Raw genomic sequence first — 18,284 nt, 5'->3', positions numbered from 1 at the left:
TCAACTCATATCAAATAGTTTCTTAATGTAAAAATGAAAACTTAAATGCAACTTTTAAATTCTTTTTAAATGAATTTATGTTCACAAAGTATAAAGGATTTGTTACAATTAAAATATGAACAAGGAATAACTTTTTATGTTATTTCCCTTAACAGGAATTATGTTCACTTATTTTTTACTATAAGAGTTTTATTAATTAAAAGTTTGATTACAAAGATACTCGTAACTTTTAGTAAACAATAATGTTTGATTACAATCAACTCACAATATAAGGATATACCATCAAGCTTAAAACTAGCTAACTTTGTAAAGAATAGGAATTGAGTTGTATGCTTCCATTTAAACTATTAAACCCACAAGCTATATCAACAAATATATCATAAAATTTTTCTCACTTTGAATGTTCACTTCTTCTATTTTCATCTTTAAGAGATTTCTCTTACATATTGTGTTGTAAAACAGAATTTGATATAGCAAAATAAAAACATAAAACAGAGTGTGCAAAACAGAAAAACAGAGCACGCGCATAAACTCTAGGTTTTTCGGTGCTTCTGTTGGAGGAGATATCGAAAGCAAAAGCGTAACAAAGACTGATTCTTAGGATTCCGTTGTTGCGCAATTTGCAGAAACTCTCGTGTGTGGGATCCTCTTCTACACTCACGATCATTGCAAAGGCAGGTGCTCCATGCGCAAGACTCGAACCTTTGAAGACTCGACCGTTCTTCATTAGATGTTGGGCCGTTGGAGCGAGGGGTAGTGTCGCCAGAGACGGGATTGAGGCTGTGGCGGTTTTGGGGTCGTTACTCCTTTTCCTCTATATAAAGAGAGTTCCATCCTCTTCATTGACACATCTTCTTTGCCTCTCATCTTCCGCAACTCAACGTGCAACCTTTCTTCTTCCTCCCACCTTTTCACAATTTTTTCTTTCTCTCTCTTCATTCGTTTTAAAGCCTCAAATATTGCATATTGTACCAAAAATTGCATTCATTGTGATAAGTATTTTGCCCATTCATAATAAGATAAAGCTTTGTTTTAGTCAATATGCTTTTTGATAAGGTAAATAAATTTTTTTGCATGTACGACATTCTATATGTCATGTTGAGTTATTTGCTCCCTCTATCATATTGTTATTTTTCATTAGAGGTGTACTTTGTTGAACTTGTTGATGTATTTGATGAATTCAATTAATTGAACTTGATAAAAGAAGTTTAAAGACTTAGATGTATTAGTGTGTGTGTGTTGTGTGTTTGAGTTTTTGGTTTTCCTTTCCAAGTTGTTTGATTTTTATTCACAACAAAGAGAGTTGTTTTAAAATATTGTTTATAACATAGTGAAAAAATAATTTTAACTGATTAAAAGGTATTTTAATCCATTGAAATATTTATTATTGAAGTTCAATATCGTTGCGACATATATTTTAATAGATGATTTTTTCGAAACAATTTGTTAAAATTACTTAAAAACTGAGTAGTTTTGAAGAACAATTTCAATCTACTAAAATGAGTTTTCAACAAATTAAAATTGTTTTATGCTTTGAAGAAGATGTGATCAGTCTATTTTAAAAAAAAATAAAAGTACGAATTAATCCATTCTTTTCACTGATATGTAAAATCAATGGATTAAAACGTAATTTTAATTCACTAAAACTGACATAGCATATTCTATAAAACTCTCTCATTTTCATATCATTTGACACAAATTTTGAAAATTTGAGATTCATAAGTGATATTGTTTCAATTGTAATTATTTCATATCTTGTAAGATTATTAAGCTTAATAAGGTTTTCAAAATTAGCTTAGTGAGTGTTATTGGTGTAATGTTCTTACCTTGTAGGGTTCAAGAAAGAGGATATTGGTGTTTTCTTAAACTGCTCCAATAAACAATTTTGTTTCAGTGGTTACTTGACTGATGCAATCAAGTAGCTAGATGTAGCTCTAGTATAATGAAACAATTTCAAGTAGCTAGATGTAGCTCTAGTATAATGAACCAATATAAAATTGTTGTGCATCTTTCTCTTTCTCTTTTGTTAGTTTTTTAGAATTTTAATATGTTCTTTAGTTCTTGTTTTGAATTTTAACACATTAAAATAACTTACCAAAATTCTAAATTTTGATTTTCTTATTAAAGATTCATTCTAAGAAGTTCTTTTTTTAACTTCTCGATGGTTAAATTCAACCCCCCTCTTAAACTCGACCTTTAATTCTACTATCTGCTCTTTTTGTCATCAATAACAAAGGGTTCAAAAAGAGACTCTCCTATCATTGTTGCGGTGGTGGTTTTGAGGGTTTAGATATAGAGGTGGAAAGTTTGGTGATCTTTATTTAACTTAAAGTTGTGATGTCTCCAAATACATGATGATTGCTCGAAGGCTGGGTTGTTGCTTGTGGGCATGGGTTCTGGGTAGATTAGTATTTATCAATCCACTCTTAGCTTAATCCAAAACTGGATCAATCAAGTTCTTTCAAAAGAAAAGTGTTTTTCAAAGTAGTGAAAAATAACTTGTTGATTTATCGTTTCAATCGGTTGTTTTACACTTAGTAGTTTTGAAAAAGATTTCAAAAGGCTGAAATTGGCTGACCTAACATTCAAGGCCAATTCAATCGGTTGAATCGAGTTTTCAATCGATTGTTTTACGAAAAATCCTAACAGAATTTGTTAAGTATGGTAAATATGTTCTCCATGATTCTAAATTGTTTTGGCCTTTGATTAAAAGTCTTAAACAACTATTTTTGAGACTATATAACTGGTGTTTACATATCTGAAAAAGAGATATCAGGTTACCAAAAAGATTAAATTTTTTCAAGATTGCAAGATTGCTTAAGGCTTTGCTTTGGTTAAGAGTGGAATAGGGAACTGTTGTAATCCTTTTGTATCAGGTGTGATCCTTCCTGTTCTTACTTTTATTCGTTTCATATTTGTAAAACTTGTAAGGTACTGGTTGTTGATCAAGTGTGATCAAGTGCTTTTAAGAATCCAAATACAATGTGTTTGATGGAAGCCTGGCGTTGCTGTTGTGTTTGGGTGGGATCTGGGTAGATTAAAGTGTGATCCACTCCTTTGTTGAATCTAAAACTAATGTGAATTAAAACCTTTTTTAAATCAAGTGTTTTTCCAACTAAGTGAAAAACAACCTGTTATTTTGTCGAATCAACCGGTTGTTTTACTCTTAGGAGTTTTGAAAAAGGTTGAAAACCGTTTTAGTTTGGTTGACTTAACTGTCAAGCCAAAAAAATCGGTTGTTTCGTGATTTCAACCGATTGTTTCTTTAAAAATCCTAACAGAATTCAGTTTTGAATGGTGAATCTGTTTTAAATGTTTTCTAACTGAATACGCTCCTTCATTAAATGCTTTGACCAATCTTTGAAAAATATAAATGGTTTGTTTATGTTTTCAAACAAGTAAGAAACAGTTTTGAGAAATTCAGTTTGACAGATTTGATTCTAATATTTCAAGATTCACATTAAGCTTTGGATTTTCAAGTGAGAGTGGAAAAGGATTGCAATTGTATTCAATTCAGACTGTACTATGATCAGGTGTAATCCTTTCTAAACCTACTGTATTTCTGGTGTTGTGTTGCCAAGGAGTGTTGTGTGTTCTTGAGGTGTTCAAGATCAATACTCTTGGTGTGGTTTGCCAAAGGTAGTGTGTTTCTTGAAGGGTTCAAGGTCACTACTTTGGTGGTTTGTGTTTTGTAATCTGGTTTGATTGCTTAGTGGATTATCCAGTGATTTTCTGGGGACTGGATGTAGCTCTTGGCTTAAGAGTGAACCAGTATAAATTGTTTGTGTGATGCTCTCTTACCCTGAACTCATTTAAATTATGTTTTAAGCTTAACTGATATAAACAACCAATTGTTTCGAAGAAACAACCGATTGTTTTTCTGTGTATTGTTGTATAACTGCTTGAGTTCTTGACTAACTTGAATCCTGTTCTGGATTTATACAAAGAATTTCATTAAACCTGAAAAAGTTTTCAAAAACCCCTTTTAAACAATTCACCCCCCTCTTGTTTAAGGCCATATATTCTAACAATTAGCATCAAGAGTTTGGTACTTGAAAAGTTTGATCCTAAAAATCTTTTTTCTATGGCTGAAAAATGACTTTTTGGGGAGGGTGCCTCAATGAACAGGCTACCTTTGTTTTGTGGTTTGAATTATCAGTTTTGGAAAACTAGAATGAAAATCTTTGTTGAATCTCTTGATAAAGGAATTTGGGATGCAATTGAAAATGGTCCTTTTACTCATAAATTTGAAAAGGATGGATCTTCTATTGAAAAACCATGGTCCCAATGGACTGATGCTGAAAATAAAAAGGCCAAGTTTGATTGCATTGCCAAGAATATCGTAACCTATGCTTTGAACTCTAATGAATTTTTCAAGATCTCACAATGTGCATTTGCTAAGGAAATGTGGGATACTCTAGAGGTCACCCATGAAGGAACAAATGATGTGAAGAGAACAAGGAAACATACTCTAATACAATAGTATGAGATGTTCAGAATGCTCAAAGGAGAATCAATTGTTGAAGTACAAAAGAGATTCACTCACATTGTCAATCATCTAATGAGTCTTGGAAAAATCTTTGACAAAGAGGAGTTGAACAAAGTCACGATAGATCTTGGCAACCTAAAGTCACGACTATCTCAGAATCAAAGGACTTGACATCTTTGACTACAACCTCCTTGTTTAGAAAGCTTAGAGAACATGAGTTGGAGATGAATAGACTTAATGTTCAAGAAAGTGAAGACAAGCATGTAAGGCATTACCTTAAAAGCTGCCAAGCACATGAATAAGCAAGACTCAAGTGATGAAAGTGTGGAAGAAACTCTTAGTTTGTTGTTCAAAAAGTTCAACAAATTCTTGAAGAGAAACTGCAGCAAGGAATCCAACAAAGAAAGGTATGGAAACAAGAAAACTAGTGATTTCAATTCTAACAATTACACTTGCTTTGGTTGTGGAGAACAGGGGCATATAAAGGGGCATATAAAAGCTTATTGCCCAAATAAAGAAAGCAAGGAAAAGAAGTCAAGCAATAAGGAAAAGAAAGGGAAATAAAAAAGAGCCTATATTGCTTGCACTACAAAAAAAAAGTGTATATTGTGACGGTTATTTTCGTATAAACTGGCATTTATAACCGCCGCAATATACGTTTGTGGCGGTTTCCCAAACCGCCATAGAACTGGCCGCCACAAAGTTTTATGTGGCGGTTTTATACTACCCGCCGCAACACCCGCCACTTTAAAAATAGTGTAAGTAGTGGCGGTTTTTATATGTAAGTACTGTCAGTTATAACCGTCATAATTTACATTCATTGAAGAAGACTCTGACACCATAATATACATAAGTAGTGGCGATTTTAACTGACGTAATTCTAATTCTGAATAAATAAAATTTAACCACTATTTTTTTGTAATTTCTTTTATAATCTGTTTTATACAATTATTAAATTTAACCACCACTTTTTTATAATCTTTTTTATAATCTGTTTTATAGAATTATAAAATTTAACCACCACTTTTTCATAATATAATAAAATAATGTATAAAGTTATAATCATCCATTCATTTCATTGAAATTAAAGCACGCATAATAATGTTCAAAATTTGTATGGAATTGAAAATTAAAACACATAAACCCAAATTTAACCACCACTATTTTATAATCTTTTATATAATCTGTTTTATACAATTATAAAATTTAACCACCACTTTTTCATAATAAAATAAAATAATGTATAAAGTTATAATCACTCATTCATTTCATTGAAAATTAAAGCACACATAATAATGTTTAAAAGTTTATATATAATTGAAAATGAAAACACATAAAAAATTCATGCATCCTTAATAAAGTTTAAAATAACAACACATAATTGTTCAAAAGTACAAGGCAGTCCAGTATATCATCATGATCAATACATCATCATCAATTAAGCACTACTTCCAACATCCGGTACCTGAAATAAGTTAAAATATGTTCATAGTTAATTGACAATTTTTAAAAAATAAATGAAAACAGTATTAGAATAAAATTTTACAATCATGGGATAGATTCATCATTCAAATACCTGAAATTGTACTTAAGCTCAAGAAGAAATGCGGCACAACAACTAGTACAAGCTTGGCACAACTTAATAACATTGTAGCATAGTAAGAATCCTAATAATTCAACAACAGAAATCTAGGACAACAGTAGACCTGATTTGCTAGCATAATAGCCTTACAAATTAGACATTATTTGGACATCTCCTTTCACTAAAAAAATAATGTAATTTCTATAGGATGTTGAAGCATTCTTGAAGATTCTAAACTACAGCAAAATGAATATATGTTTTAATTTATTTCAAGAATGCCAATTATATTTCAAAACTGAAAAGAAAAACTTAATATTTGCACCTCTAAAACAAATTTCTGTGAAATAAAACTGAAAACTTATATTACATCCACAAATCATTATAATTTATTTCAGTCCTTTGTATATTACAACCTCAAATAGTGCTAAAGATAGGTCCCAATTGAAAGAGAAGTGTAGAATGCACGTGGCATAAACAATAAATTAACACTCTTGAAAATGAAAATGTTTCAATTATATAAACTTTTGAATAATACATTACTAAAATTACACCATAAACAGAGGAATTTACCATCTTTAGAGAGCCTACGAGCTTCTGACTTTGCCCATGCAGTGAATTCTTCTTCTTAACCAACAACAGACAGTTGAAGCCGGTCTTTCAGAATTGCTAAAAGCTTCTGCTCCCTTTTCTTTTGCCATGCCTATGGTTACAACAAAGAAACAGTTTCAGCTACTAAAATATGAGGAGCAGCAGTACAAAGGATTTGGGAAAACCATCATAAAGAACTAGAAAAAAAAATACCTTCATCTTTTCTTGAATTTTTTGCCTCTGAATTTCAGGATCCTATATGTCTTCATCAATCTCTATAGATGTTAAAGAAGCTAGTGCAAGTTGTCCAATATATTCTTCAAAAACTTCACTTCTGAAAATCATTCCAAATACAGCTGTAGGGTCCATCATGGAATCTCTGAAAAAAATATCAGTGTATTTAGCAGGTTTCTCAATCCATGAAAACATTTTGTTACATTAGATTCATCTTGAAACATCTAAAATAATTATTTTAGTGGATTCCTCATAAATAAACAAGCCTTAATTGGTTGATATAGATTAATACTAATTTTGGGAGTTACGTTATAAACTAATTTTAGGACTTTATTTTACTGTTTGGTATTATTGCAAATTAGCTAGAATTGTTTGTCTTTCCTTTTAGATAATATAGAATCGATCTAGATTTTATGGTATCACATTTTAGTCTTGAAATCGTGAGATAGAGATACTGTACTCTTAAATAATTGTCATTCTAGTGCAATACAAAACAGAGAAGTTCATTCTCTCATCCTTCAAATAAAAAGATAATAGGTCTCCACTATAATTTTGATACCTCAACATATAGTGGAAAATACTCACAGAACTAGCACACTTGATCAAATTATAGATTTTCTATAAACAACACTCGATTAATTGAGAATATTTTTTCAAAACCTTTCTTGTACATTTGAGCAAATACAACAAAATATCTTCAATGAGTTTCACTAAGTTTGGTTAGACTTGCTTTCTAACTTGCAACAAAAAGAAAAATAACCTATGAGGTTGTCACCAATGGCAAATACTATTAGTAACATAACAAACACCATGTTAGGCACCTTTCTATGCTCAATCATGCGGGAATGATATATCAGAGGACACAAAAGGTAGGTCTGTGAATATTGGAGAGTGAAATTCTGATAAGCTGAGTACATGAGAGAAGGAGGGGAGGTAAAAGGGGCACAAAAAGATTTATGTGGTTTTCAACAGTGAGGAAGCAAGCCCCTTTAAGTGCCTATTGTATCTCTATCTTTTCACTTGTTTCTTTTACTTCATTTTACAGTAACTCTAAATCATTGTATAGACTTGAATCACATTAATATTTAAAGAGATTCAACAACATGCACGTAGAGTATATTCAGTTACATATGTTCGGTTCCGATTTAAATTTGACAACAGCTGGATATAGTAACAAGAAAAGGAAAATTCAATGAATACAGACAATTATACCAGAAACTTCTTTTTGATAAAAACCTTCACAAGTTATCTTTGAATTGCAAAAACAACACTTCACTATTTGATGGAGCATTAATTAATTGCAAGCAATTATTAGCTAATTACTGGTGAGTAATGGAAGATAATATAAACTTACTGCGGTAATCCCTCCTTTCCATTTTTATCATATGCTTCACGCTTCCCGAGGTCACTTAAAACCTGGTAAGCCTCACCAAGTTTCTGGTAAATATACAAAGATACCAGATTTAGAAAAGTATATTGAGAAAATAAACCAAACTGAATAAAGGGAGAGATTCAAAATGTATAAATACTTCTATATTTTATACTGTAAAACGTCTAACAATGAGAACTAAGAAGGATGGCATAACTTTGTTAATAATGGTCTCTATTAAATATATCTTCGTTTTGAGAATCCGACAAAACATAAAACAGAGCTTCTTATTGCTTACCTGAAAATTTTCTACAGCCTTAGGATCCCCAGGATTTTTATCAGGGTGAATAATTCTTGCCTGAAAAGGGAAGAGAGAGAGATTAACATCTATTAAATTGAAAAAAAGGAGGAATTGTCAAGTTTAAGATTTAGTTAGAAAACAATATAAAAAGGTAAAACACAAGCATAAATGAAGTTTTCTAAAAATTTAATGTAAAAGTAACTAAAAGAAAGCCATCATTTCTTCTACTCTCTCCCAAAATTCACCCTATATATTTTGTGTCACCAATTAAGAGTTTTCTGGAAAGCACATTTGAAATTAACAGCTACCAAGGCAGAACAAGATCAATAAACAACTTCAACCTTTGGGCTTATTCAACTCCAACTTTCAGACACAATTCAAAATAGAAAATGTCAAATTAACCAAGGCAGTCTAGTTATATGAAGTTGTTGTATAGCACTAGTCTTAGAATGGATAAAAAATTAAAATTAAACCACCAATTCAGTCCATGAAGCATCACCCTCTCTGCTAAATTGTCCTTAAACTAATGAAAGCATACATGTAGCCACTAAAGTATTACAAATCATGCTACATAGTCCCTCATGTGTTGAAAAAATCTTCAAACCAGTTCCTCAATTTCTGTAAAATATATCAAATATTGATGGATATTCAATACTCTATGGAGACAACTTATATAATTTCATTAGTTTAAGGACCATTTAGACGAGGGGTGATACTTCAAATACAAATTGATGGTTTATTCAAAATTAAACAACAAAAAAACCAAAGCCATGTTTATATAACCACCTAGTCGATTCCATAACACAAACACATAGTATAATCAAATTCAACATTCCATCAGATTAGGTAACAGTACAAGAACATTTCGAATATATGTTTTTTGTTGTACAAATCAAAAAAAGTGAAGGACATTCATTTCATTATTTATTACCTTGACATAATAAGCCTTCTTAATATGTTAGACTTAAGGATAAAAGGATAAAGTTGAGTGACCTGCAACAAGTTAGAAATACAAGCAACAAATAAATATACGTCCAAAGAAATAAACAAGACCATCGAACATCACTAGTTATCTGCTTAATAATAGAAATATGGACAGGTGGGTAAAATGGATTTGCACCTTTAATCAACCATGTGTCCCACTTCTATTTGTTCAATTTTTTCTCTTCGTATGAGAAATTCTCAAGAGTATTGACGTGATGCAACCAACCTCCACAATTGTATCGATGGACATTCTGTCAAACATGTTACAATCATAATTTTAATCTAAGATTTCATTTAATCTTTAAGCTATTGTGGAAAATGGGCTCAAACCTAGGGTTGTCGAAGAGGAGCTTCAGGTGCTCTTTGTCTCTTGCTGAAGAATTCGTCTCCACATGAGGTTGCTTCCCATCTCCGTTCGTAATCGCACAACCTCTAAAATTGATAAGACCATAGATCAAGCTCACAAAGAGGACTCCCTCCCTTGCTCACGAGTCAATACACCCTTTGAGACCTCATTTTGTACGTACTGTTCTGAAAATATTTAGTATAATTGTTAGATCTGCAACTCCGTTAACCAAAAACATCATCGTCCTCTCTAACTACCTCAAGCCTATTGACTTCATCATTGGCACAAAAATGAATGATACGAGAATATCAAATGTCCCACAAACCATTTCAGTAAAGGAGGAAGAGTGCACGACAATCAAATTATAAACGAATTGGGAATCCAATTTAGAAACCAAACCAAGAATCATCGAAATCGTAGTTGTTGCGATGATGAACTTTTGAAATCGTTGCGCGGAGGGCGTCCTTCAAGCCGGCGGCGATGGCAGACAGAACAAACGGCGACAATGGTTTTCTGTGAAGGAGTGTTAGGTTTTGCGGTGAGAGGATTTGCGGAGACCGAGTGTTTGCGTGAGAGTGAGAGGGCATGAGAGAGGCTTTGACGAGAATAGTGAATGTGAAAGTGAGCGAGAGTGTTTGCGGTGAGAGTGAAGGGTTTCACGAAAAGAGTGAAGAGTGAAGGGAAGGGTTTACAGAGAAGAGTGAAGAGTTTGAGGGTGCCGTGAATGAAGAGTGAAGGTTTGAGGTTTTTGGAGAGGAAGAGGATTAGGGTTTGTGAGTGAAGAGGATTCCTAAGAGTAAAATTGATGAGGTTTCCAAAAAATAAATTGAGAATGAGAAAAGGTACAAAGGGAAGAAAAACGCGGAGAGTGTATATTTCAAAAGGAGATTTGTGACACTTTAAAATGACACATTCTGCAGGATAATTCTGGTGGTTACTAAAACGTCGTATTAAGCAGAAATTTGTGGCGGTTATTAATAACCGCCACATTAAAACTGTCACTTTATACATAATTTTTTGTAGTGTTGGGATGAAAATGAAGTCTCTTCATCAAGCTCCTCATCAAGTGAAGATGAAAAAGCCAATATGTGTTTAATGGCTGAAGGAGATGATGATTCAAGCAGCTCAAGCAATGTAAGTTCTTGTGCCTCCTTAAATGCTGAAAACTATAGTCAATTGCGTCAAGCTTTTAAAGAAAATCATGAAGAAGCTAACTGATTGGCTCTCTTAAACAACCGATTGAAATGGTTGAATAACTGGCTTGAAAATGGAGTCGAGACACATGAAGAAGAATTGGAAAATTCAAAAACTGATTTTGAAAATCTTGAAATGCATTGCAAAAAATCTTCTTGCTTGTGTGACTCAAAAGCTTGTGAAAATTGTAAAACTCTTGAGAGTAAAGTCCACTATCTTGTAAGAACTGTGGATAAACTTTCAAAAGGTAAATCCAACTTTGAAACTGTCTTGGCATCCCAAAAATGTGTTTTTGGAAAATCTGGTTTGGGGTTTAATCCTCAAAACAAGAAAAATGGGATTTCAAAGCCTTTTTCAAAAGTGCCAGAAAAAAAAAACTGATTGAAAGATCGAAACAACCGGTTGTTACATGTTTTTACTGCATGAAGAGATGTCACTTAGTTAGGTTCTGTAAAATTAGGAAATATTTTGTTCCTAAAGGTATTATGAGATGGATTCCCAAAGGTTCTGAAGTTTTCAGTGATAAAGTTGAATCAAAAGGACCCATATTTGCAAGGGGACCAAATCTTGTTGCTTGAATTTGTTGTGTTGCGGGGATACTAAAAGAAGCATGGGCTCTTGAGTTATCAGATCAAGCTTTTGGAAGAAAAGGATTTTGTCTGGAATTGAATTAAGGTTTTGTACCAGCTTAAGTCCTCTTGAAAGCCAAAAGAAGTTTTCTTGATCATGAATAATGACTCATTGAAGAGACTCCATGACAAAAGGATAAGACTTTCTTTGTCTTTGTTTTTCTGTTATTAATCCATGCTAAAATCTTCATCTATTCAGAGTTATATATGTATAATTACATTTTGATTCTTCTCTGTTTTTAAAATTTAAACTTGTTGTTGCCTCAGAAAAACAATCGATTGTTTCTTCTCTGACAACATTGCATAAAATTGATTTCATTTCTTTATGCATTCTATCTTTTACAAAATTCTTTTTTAAAGGGATTATGAGTCAATAAAGGATTCATGAGGTCTGATTTGGTTCAGGAGAAAGTTACTTCTTGTCATCAAAGGAATATATTCCATATCTTGGAAATTCAAGTGCCTTTATGACTAGTCAAATCCACATGTGCTGACCATGTGATTTTCTGGTAAGGGCTGACGTGGTTTTGTGCAAGCTTGGACCAGATTATTTTTTCTTGAAGACTGAAACCCACTAAAACCAAGGGATCAAAGAAGATTTTTGTTTTGCTATAAAACCCTCTGCAGCTGTTTTTCTACACAAAAACAACCCATTGGCATATCTTTTGCTGCATCTCATATCTTCCTCTGATTTTTTGATTTCTCTCATTCTGGTTTCATGGATTCCAGTCCTCCATCATAAAAAAGGATTAAAACCAGAGTTGTAAGATTAGGAGGGCGTCTTGAAGGCTGGTTTTCAGGAGACAATGAATTGATTGAGAAATATCTCTTTGAAACAAGTAGAAAAGTGATAAACAATCCAAAAGTTGTCACTTTTAGCTGGTTGAAGAGTCAAAAGTTGGATGATGTGAGAAGACTACTCAAAGAACAACTGCTAAAGAGGTTCTTAGAGATGAAAGGGAACATCTATCCGGATCTTATTCGGGTTTTCTACACCAATTTAAAGTTTGAAGGTAACAATCTTGTTTCTCATGTCAAGGGTGTGGATATGGAGATTACTCATGAAGTATGGGCTACTGTGACTGGCTTAAAGTATGCTGGTTTGAGAATCAACAAAGGGAATATTGGTGTGGTGGAAGATTTCAACAAGATTCAATATTATAAAAGTTGTTTGAAGAATCCTCATGCACAAGTAAGAACTTGTTCTGTTGGAGGGTTGAAGTTGAATGAAAGGTTGTTGGCTCTCATTGTCACTTGGATTCTAACACCAAGAGGGAGCAACCATTATATTCTCACTGAGGAAGATCTTTTCCACATATACTGCATTATGAGCAAAGTCAAGATCAATTGGATTCATATCATCAAGGAACACATGCAAAAATCTATGAGGTTAAATGACTATCATTATCCTTATGCTATCTTGATTTCTAAATTCTTAAACTATTTTGAAGTGAATCTTGAGGATGAAACATCTGATTTGGTGAAATCGACTCATGAAGTGAACAATGTTTCACTAAGAAAGATGGGTTTTACCAAGATTAATGGAAGATGGGTAAGTAAGGATGGTGAACATGGTGGTTCTCCTCAAGTGGTGCTCATGCTGAACATGATGAAGAAGATCAAGAAGTTGTTGAAGGTGCTGATGTTAATGTTCAAGATGAAGAACAACCTGCTGCTGACTTAGGTGTTGGAACAAGTGCTGAACATCAAGGAAATAGGATTCCCTCAATGTCTTCCTTTAAGAGATTCATGGTCAATAGGCTGGACAGCTTTGCTGAAAATCAAAGAAATCTTCATGATCTTTGTGTTACAAATTTTTAGAACTTTGACAACAAATTTCAAAGCATGGACACACGTTTTCAGACCCTTGATGAACAGATTGAAGTTGTTCAAAACCAGCTTTTTGAGCTACAGTATGGGAAAGAAGATTGAAGCCAAGTTTAGTTATTCTTTCTATGCTTGTATTGCTTTATTTTGGACTATTCTGTTTTTATCTCTTCCTAAAGTCTATTTGTGAAGACAAATAGGGGGAGAATATGGTTTATGTGTTGTCTTAAAATTGTTATAACTCTTATTTAATTCTTTGTTGCATTCTGGTTTTTTCTAATTAAATTTTCTACTGCATTTTGGCTTGTATAATGTTGCAGTTTGGTGTGTTTTAGCTTAGCTATTTGGTTGGTTTTTCTACGGATATGGTTATGTAGAAAACTATTTTATGTGCTATCATAACCTGCTATGAGAGATGATCTGAATTGCATAGCTTTTTGTTTTGCAAGTGTTGTTTCATATTCAATCAAGATTAACACAAGCAACCATGGATTTGTCTTCTTCAAATAGGGGGAGATTGTTGATCAAGTGTAATCAAGTGCTTTGAAGAATCCAAATCCAAGGTGTTTGATGAAAGACTGGTATTGCTGCTGTGTTTGGGTGGGATCTGGGTAGATTAAAGTGCGATCCACTCCTTTGTTGAATCTAAAACTAAAGTGAATTAAAACCTTTTTGAAATCAAGTGTTTTCCCACCTAAGTGAAAAATAACCTATTGTTTTTTCGAATCAACCAGTTGTTTTACTCTTAGAAGTTTTGAAAAATATTGAAAACTATTTTGGTTTGGTTGAATTAACTGTCAAGCCAAAACAATCGGTTGTTTCGTGATTTCAACCAATTGTTTCTTTGAAAATCCTAACAGAATTCAGTTTTGAATGGTGAATCTGTTTTAAATGTTTTCTAACTGAATACGCTCCTTCATTAAATGCTTTGACCAATCTTTGGAAAATAAAAATGGTTTATTTATGTTTTCAAACAAGTAAGAAACAGTTTTGAGAAATTCAGTTTGACAGATTTGATTCTAAAATTTCAAGATTCACATCAAGCTTTGGATTTTCAAGTGAGAGTGGAAAAGGATTGCAATTGTATTCAATTCAGATTGTACTGTGATCAGGTGTAATCCTTTCGAAACCTACTGTATTTCTGGTGTTGTGTTGCCAAGGAGTGTTGTGTGTTCTTAAGGTGTTCAAGATCAATAATTTTGGTGTGGTTTGCCAAAGGTAGTGTGTTTCTTGAAGGGTTCAAGGTCATTACTTTGGTGGTTTGTGTTTTGTAATCTGGTTTGATTGCTTAGTGGATTACCTAGTGATTTTTTGGGGACTGGATGTAGCTCTTGGCTTAAGAGTGAACCAGTATAAATTCTTTGTGTAATTCTCTCTTACCCTGAACTCATTTAAATTCTATTTTAAGCTTAACTGATATAAACAACCAATTGTATCGAAGAAAGAACCGATTGTTTTTCTGTGTATTGTTGTATAACTGCTTGAGTTCTTGGCTAACTTGATTCATGTTCTGTATTTATAGAAAGAATTTCATTAAACCTGAAAAAGTTTTCAAAAACCTCTTTTAAACAATTCACCCCCCTTTTGTTTAAGGTCATATATTCTAACACTGGTGTCCACAGTCAGAGGGTGTTTTGACTTGTAGTGAATTGTGTATCAAAGAGGGTGAGTGGTTTTGAAGGACTTAAGATCACTTCTTTGGTGTTTGTGTTTTGTAATCTAGGTTTGATTACATAGTGGAATACCTAGTGGTTTTTGGGGACTAGATGTAGTTCTTGGTGTAAGAGTGAACCAGTATAAATTTGGTTGTGTGATTCTCTCTTTCCCTAATTTATGTTATATCTATTTTAAAGTTGTTTTTATTAACTGCTGATAAAAACAATCGGTTTATCGCAAAAACAACCGGTTGATTTTCTGGAAATCAATTAAAACAATTTTGTAACTTAGGCATATTCATTCCTTTGGATTTGATTCTTCATTGGCTTTCTCCACACTTTCAAAGTTTGCGAAAAACATTTAAAAACAATTCACCCCTCTTGTTTTAGGCCTACAATTCTAACAATCTTGTGAATTGGTAGCAGATGGATGATAAAAATCATCCAACCTTCAAACTTTTCGACTAAGAAGATAGACGAAAATTGAACCTTAATGAAGAGATTTAAAGTCTTTTTTTCTTCTTCTTAACCTTGTAAAAAATGTATAGAGTAGTTAGGAAGTATTGAGCCTTGTTTTTGGGCCAAGGTAGAGTAGGTTGTGAATAGAAAAGAAAGTAGAGTGTAAAGAGTAAAAGAGGGGTGCAAATAGAAATGTAGGTAAGAAAGGTATAAGGGTCCACATGTCTTCTCCTTAACGGAGAGGATTTTACTCCAGTGAAGGAATGTCACTTGTCACTCTTCCAATGAAGAGGATTTGCAGGTAGTGACACTTGTCACTCTCATTTGAGAAGTTTTGAGAAACTCGTTGAGGATAAGTGAAGATTCTACTCAACTTTCATGAAGGAGTGTTGGATGAAGAAAACATGTTTGAAGGTGTATAAAAAGTGCATATCATGGTCTTAGTTAGGATAAAGTTGTTTAAGTAGCCTTTTGCATTTTGAGTCAACCTCATATCTCATAGCCATGATGATGATCTTAAGCACAAGGATCTTATTGCACAAAAATTTAATCTGTTGTTTGATAAAACAATTTATTCATTTGCACTGCACCAAAATTGTTTTGATTTTTTCAAAATTTTGTTTTGTCTCCAAAATTCAGTTTTGTTCACATATTCAGTTTTCAACTTATCATAGGTTGATTATGTATCACTTAAGTACTTTTTCAAAATACAATTTGTTCTTTCAAGTTTTAACCTGTTGTTTTATAACAAATTTTAAATTGTTTTGGGAAAACTATTTTGATTTGAATCTTATAAAAGGATAGTTGTATCACAACTCAAATCACCTCTTGCAATTACAAAGTGCTTACAATTTTCAAGTGATTATCATTGAGGTCTTCATGTGAGCTTAGTTTTTGAAAGTTTTTCTTAAAAACTTTTAAGAGTTCTTGTGTTGTTTTCTTTCGGGTTTGGAGTTGAAGTTTTGTCAAAATACTGCAACAGTGAGGATCCGGGTTTGAGTTCCTTAGTCTACAAATAAAGTGTTATCTTTCCTAATTCTTTTTCTTTGTAAATGTGTTTTTGTATATACTTCTTAATAGTGTTTCTAGAAGTAGAGTGTTGCTGAAATAGTGTGTTTCAGCCTATGCTTTTGGTTCTTGAAGGGTTCAATAACTAAGTTGATTGTAAAGATTGCTTTGTTTTGAGTGGAATTCATCTTGGTGTAAGGTGGGACTACATGTAGCTCTTATTGAGTGAACCAGTATAAATCTGTGTGTGTCATTCTTCTTCCTTAATCACTGCCTCTAAAACTAAAATTTGGAAATTTGTGATAAAATAAATCTGTTATTTCATAATTGAATATGTTATTTTTAACTGTTGTGTTGGTCTGAATCACATTCTGTTTTCAAGATTTTTATAAGACTTTAATCAAACTTTTAAAACTCTAGGAATCCTTAATCTTTTATGGATTTATTCTTAAAATTAGTCACCTAAAAACAATCTTGGTTTTGAACTATTTTGGAAATCTTCACACCAAATTTGTTTTAAAAAGGAAAGTGTTTACAAGTTTAAATTTTGACTTGTTCTTAATCAATCTTTTGCAAAACTGATTAGAAAAATCTTTTAAAACTTTGTGTTTCAAAGCTTCTATTTTTTAAATCAGAATTAAAGATCTTAATCTCACTTGGTTAGTTTTTCAAGATCTTGTTATTAAAACTAAATTGATTCTTTGATAACTCATTGTATTCAAAGCTTTTATTCTTAACATTGACTTTAATATTCCCTCTGTATAAAGATTATAACTGTTTTAGGTAGAAATCTTAAGTCAAAAATAAAATCTATTAATCCTAAAACTAATTTGTTGTATTTCTGAAATTTCTTCTTGAACAAGAAAATCAAACTGTTTTTCTTAAAATTAATCTGTTCTTTATCTATCAGGATTTCCTAAAGAGGGTATTTGCTAAAATTATCCTAAGTACAATTCACCCCCTCTTGAACTTAGACTCCCATAATCTCAAAAAAACTTTCTTCATGCTTCCGCAGTATCATTAATCTTACATAGAAGATATTCAAATCAAACAATGAAAAATAAAATCTATAAAGGAAGATGAAAGCTAGGATTGTATCAATGAAGGTGGCAAAATACTAGGTAGAGTTATAGTATAGTACGATATGATGATCTTTTTGAATATTTGTCATAAACATTTGATGTTGAGACATGAATTTTCCAATTACTGGGTCAATGTGCTTGTTCTGTTGTTACTCAAGTTCTAAGGAGTGAGCATGACTTTCCTTGTGATTTTTACAAATCACTTATTGAACAATTTGATGGACAATCTAAAGTATATCTTATAATGATATTGTGGGAGGTGAAAAATTTACTACTAGTACTTTGATGGGATAACATCTCTGGACTCAGAAAATGGTGGTTTCGGAGGAAGTTGGTTGATATGAAGCTCTGTAAATGTGTTAGTTGTAATAACCTTAGCTTTCTCACTACAAACTTTCTTTCATCTTTTAACCTTTTCTTCTCTTCATCAACTAGTTTCTTAACAATCATAACTAGTATTTTATCATCTAACTCTAACATGATGGATACAAGACTTAGATTATAGGAGCCTTTGATAAGAACTCCCATATGAATGGA

At 32.4% G+C, this 18,284-nt stretch overlaps 1 long non-coding RNA gene across 4 annotated transcripts; it reads right to left on the bottom strand.

The window, feature by feature from the left end:
* Positions 1 to 5,782: 5,782 nt before the first annotated feature.
* On the bottom strand, positions 5,783 to 10,728 carry LOC137826795 (uncharacterized). 4 transcript variants are annotated; one of them, XR_011083587.2, is made up of 9 exons: positions 10,293 to 10,725; positions 9,878 to 10,073; positions 9,684 to 9,798; positions 9,495 to 9,556; positions 8,561 to 8,620; positions 8,248 to 8,330; positions 6,873 to 7,038; positions 6,642 to 6,771; positions 5,783 to 5,954 (listed from the first exon to the last, which is right to left on the bottom strand). It is a non-coding gene; the product is annotated as an uncharacterized LOC137826795 (long non-coding RNA). The 4 variants fall into 4 exon arrangements; XR_011083586.2 differs by having other exon boundaries at positions 9,878 to 10,078; positions 10,293 to 10,724; XR_016514545.1 differs by having other exon boundaries at positions 9,878 to 10,725.
* Between the last annotated feature and the right edge of the window lie 7,556 nt (positions 10,729 to 18,284).

The sequence above is a fragment of the Phaseolus vulgaris genome, chromosome 8, assembly GCF_051622355.1.
Source record: "Phaseolus vulgaris cultivar YP4 chromosome 8, ASM5162235v1, whole genome shotgun sequence".
Classification (NCBI taxonomy): Eukaryota; Viridiplantae; Streptophyta; class Magnoliopsida; order Fabales; family Fabaceae; genus Phaseolus; species Phaseolus vulgaris.
Note: the sequence above shows the minus strand (reverse complement) of the source record. Positions and strands in the feature narration are given on the sequence as shown.